The following is a 4,997-nucleotide window of genomic DNA, read 5'->3' on the forward strand; positions in this document are numbered from 1 at the left end:
CAAACTTCACTTTTTAAAAAATGTTCAAATATAATTTATAATTATATCCACTGACTCATTATGTTAGAAAAATGACTATAGCATGTATACCATTTAAAATGATTTCTTGGAGTACTTAGAAGAGGGCTCTGTTGCTGAGATACTACCTCTCAATCACGAGAATCTGAGTTCATATCATAGATAACTACCTAAAAGTAAGGTTCCATAGTATAAGCCTTTAATCTCAGTGTTGAATTGGGTGGATACATGCAGATTCCTGGAACACATTGGTGGGCCAGGCTTGAGGGGTCCATAAACTCAAGATGCAATAAGAGATCCTATCTCAAAAACTATGATGGAAAACACTCAAGGAAGACACCTGATGTTGACCTTTAGCCTACACACACATGTATATACATCATACACACACACACACACACACACACACACACACACACACACATACAGAAAGAGAGAGACAAGGAATATGAGTTTTCCTGGTATTTGTTACTACATTGGGAGAGCACTTCTCCTGATAAGAAGCCCAATTGATTGAGCAGTTTTCCAAATCTTTGGTCCACTAACTCTTTTTTCTACTGGTAATGATTGCATGGTACAACCTATATTAAAAAATTTCTTTACCAGTGTTTAATAACTAAGAAAGTCCCTATATTTCACACAGGCTGTTAGGACTGAAGCTTTGTGTAACATGACTCATTTCTGGGACTATGAGATAAAAGACCTGTGCACACCTTGTGAAAGAGTGTATGGGATAGACAGGAAGCATGTACTTGGTATGAGAAATTTTTCTTATCCTTTTTATGTATTTATGTGTGATCATTTATGTGTGATTATGTACTACATGTGATTATTTTTTTCTCTGATTCTTCCATTTCCAGTTCCCTCCTGCCATTACTGACATTTTTTCCCTTTTATTTTTGATGCCAAGAGGATGGTATTAACTAGCCATTAACAACACAGAGCAGTATGCTCTGACTGTTTGAGCCTTTAAATAGTTCTTCGTTTGGATCTAAAAAGTAATATTTACTGAAAAAAAAACTATAGTTCCTGTCATTTAAAAAAAAAAAGAATTGTAGAAACATCAGTTTTTGGCAAATGTGTGCTCTCTGATGAGGAAGTGACTGACCCTTTCTGTGTCATTTCCTAGCTCTGAAACCTTATTGACACCAAGCTCCTTTGTGAAGGAGTAAACATAAAGGTCTTTGCTAATGTCCCTGACTCATTAGTAGTGGACATTGTATGTCTGGCTGGCACTTTTCCCCTGTGTTACGGTAATGTTGGCCTCATGTAGTGTTTCATAACCTTCCCTAACTCTTGTGTGTCAGTGAGAATCAAAGGACTCTTTAGAGTGAAAGACAAAAGCTTGCCTGGGAGTCCTCAGATGAGCAATCCCTGAGCAAGACATGGGACTTAGATTCTACAGTCAATGCTCATTTGTCATTCTTTGTGAGAAATTATCGTTTGTAAAAGTATTCTTCAATTTTTATCTGTTTTGGGGGTGGGTGGTGGGACAGATCTTGAATTTTTTTCATTCACTTTACATCCTGATCTCACTACCCTTCTCTTCTCCCATTTCTACCCTTACAAATCCCTCCACCCATTATCCCCTCCCATTCTCAGAGAAGTAGAAGCCCCCTTAGGTGCCACACCACCTTGAGACCTCCAGTTGGCAGCATAGACCCAAGCACATCTCATATTGAGGCTCAACTACGTAGTCTAGTTAGGGGGAAAAATCCAATAGCAAGCAACTGAGCCAGAGACAGGATCTTCTCCAGTTGTTAGTGGACCCACATGAAGACCAAGCTGCACATCTGCCACAAATGTATAGGGGGCCTAGGTCTAGCCCTTGTGTGCTCTTTGGTTGGTGGTTCAGTCTCTGTGAGTCCCCCAGATTTTATCTTTACTGTAGGGAGTCATTCTCTATGGTTTGATTTCTCTCCTTGATGGAACATTTGGGAATACATTGGATCAGAATAATTTTATATAAAAGGCACTGAGTGGTCAGGTAGACATTCTATTCAGGCACTTATCAGAAGGACCACTTGTTTTGTCCACTGTCTAATTTCCGAGTTGGAAATAACTTATTTTCCTCACCAGGATGGTAATGTGTGAAAAATGACATGGCAGAGCATAGACTCCAATTAAGAAAGAAAGGTTCTACTGTTCCTTAGTTTGTTTAAAAAGGTTGATTTTTTAATTCATATGCATGTATTTGTATATGCCACTCTATGTAGATACCTGTACAGATCAGAAGAGAGCATGAAATTTCCTGGAGCTGGAGTTATCCCTAGCAGTGCTCCACTCAGAATGGATGCTGTGAACCAAATTCAGTTTCTCTGGAACTGCTCTTACCCACTGAGCCTTCTCTCCTCTCCCGTGGGCTTCTGTTCTTAGGGGACCAGAAGAGTTTGTGTCTGTCGCTTGTGAGAAGGTCAAAGTAATGGTGGGACTTTTCAAAGTGTATAGTATTGTGATCTCAAAAGAACTACTGTGACATTTGGCCAGCGTGATATTTTGTCCCGTTGCTTTGCCTCTGCAAGGATGTCACGCTATATGGAAGAATCTTTGTTCCTTGATTGTGGAAATAAAAATGTTACCGAATTTGAGTGCTCTGCCACTCCTTCAGTAGTTTGTGGTCATTGTGCTCTAAGTAATTTGCTTTCTCTAGCTGTGCCTGTTGCTCAGCTCATCCTGTTTTCATTCCTCCCCTCAATGAGTGGGAAGAACAATGGTGTTTTTGATGGACACGCACAAACTTTTCTTTATGAAGAGGAAAGTGTCTATGTCAGAAAAAAGGGAGTAATTTATTTTAAGACATGGAGATAGGTAGACTAATGTAGAAAACTATAAATAAAACCTAACATTGGAAATGAAATGATTGTGGAGCTGAAAATCACCTTTATAGCAGGATGGTTTGCCACCAAAATCTCGTTTGGTAAACGTGAAACAAGCATCCTTGCCCAGTCTCCATCCATCATTTTGAGTCACTCCCAAGCTGGTTTTGCTATCAGAACATGACTTAGCAGCCTTCCTATATGGTCTAAGACCTCCTTCATCCTAAGAATTCAGCTAATGAACATTGAACAGCCAAGAACTATTTTGAGAAGAGATTCTTTTTGAAAATTGCTATCATTAAGGTATAAGCCATATGGACTCAAGGGGTGGCAAAGACCTGAGCAGTGTCTTGTTCATTAAGACAGGCCTATTTATGTGAACAGTAATGATGACAGCATATCAGAGTCTACATGGTATGAAGCAGAGTGCGGATGTTATTAGATGACATTGACAGCCCAATTGTGATTATGTAAATGACATCTAGTTTTACTCTGCAACACTCATCTCCATGTGTATAAGTAAGAGAGATGTAGAAAATAAGTTAGTGCTAGGCAGGTATGTTTGGCTATTTATCTGTGGCCAGGACAGTATCCTAAAGCTTACGTTTCTCTGAGTTATGCTTTCATCTACCATCCCGTGGGTCTCACAGAGGGAACATGCAAATACATGTTCATTGTTCAACCTGCAGCCAGTGGCAGGAATCCCAGGGTAGCTATGAATGCAGCCCAATGCATTAGTAGGTGACAAGGACATATCTTAGTCTCCTGAGAGAAAGCTACTGCATATGCAGGAAGACTGCAGCTCCCTGGTAATTCCTGCTAGAGCTCTTCTGCTTCAGACCTTCCTGTTTGGGTTTTCCTTTATTAAGACTAATACTTTCTACTTTCCTTTTGAACACGTCCTTTTAAATTGTCCTGCAGGAGGATGATTCCTATGTCTAGCTGCCTATCAAGTTTCCCATCACAATTCGAAAGCATGTGATTGGCGTATTTAAAGTAATACAGATGTCGACAGGAGTGTCACCTTGATTGATGCTAATTATGAGTCTATAATGGTTCCTCTGCCTTGGCCACTGCCTCTGCAGGTTGTGATTTTTATGGATAAAATAACTGCTGCTCAACAGATTAATCATAAGTTCTGGCCTATCTTTCTTTAGTGATTCTGTGTTCAGTCGTATAATCCCAGGAACATACATTATCTTCATTAAAAGCAAACTACAACGTTCATAGGAGTGATTAATCCATCTTTAAGGAGCCCGAAGTGTCTTTGCTGTGACCACAGCATTGGTTATGATCACTGTGCTTTCTGTGTATTGTAGCTACCCTGCAATGTTATGTATGTTGTCTGGGAATCATTGAAGATTTCCATATAGTTTCCACTTAGCACATTAACATTGCAAAATGAGCCTAAAGCTACGGTGTTAGAAACACAGGATTTGTGACCTGAAGATGCCATCAGTATGAGGCAGTCACACTAGCAAAATGAAAAGCAAGTTAAATTACAGGAGGGCCTTCCTTCTTGGGAGAATCTTGTTAAATAGATTTGAGGTCACTCGCTTTGAAATATCTGCTGATTAAACTGCAGGTTTTCCTGGCTGCATTTTCACAAGGCTAATATATGCTGAGCCTTTAAGCTTTTGACTCAAGCCCGGAGATGAAAGTTTTAAATAACAGAAAATACATCTAGCAACATACATATTTATGTGACAGTCAAGGTATGGATAATTTGCTTATGTAAATACAGTCCCATATATATGACACACAATAATACTTCCTTGAAATGCCCCATTTTACTTCAGAGTATCTAGCTACAAACTAAAAGGCTGCTCTGCTGTCTTATGAGTTTGCCTCTGAACCCTTCCAGTGCACAGAATCTCATACATATTTAAGAGAGTACTCTAATGCTTTATAAAACAGTGCTGACCACTGAAAAACACGTTGTTGACCTAACATGAATATGCACCTATATTATCTCTCTTGTTTACTTTTACTTTATATGAAGTAAGCTAGATTGTAACATCAGATTTCCACAGTAAAGCACTGAAGAATGTTTATACCTTCTTGTTGGTTTGCTGTTCAGCAACACTGATAAGCACACTATATTTGCTCTTACTCCTACACAAAACTGCTCTCTAATTTCATTTTTGAATCATACTCATTTTC

The sequence above is a fragment of the Grammomys surdaster genome, unplaced genomic scaffold, assembly GCF_004785775.1.
Source record: "Grammomys surdaster isolate TR1022 unplaced genomic scaffold, NIH_TR_1.0 258, whole genome shotgun sequence".
Taxonomy (NCBI): domain Eukaryota; kingdom Metazoa; phylum Chordata; class Mammalia; order Rodentia; family Muridae; genus Grammomys; species Grammomys surdaster.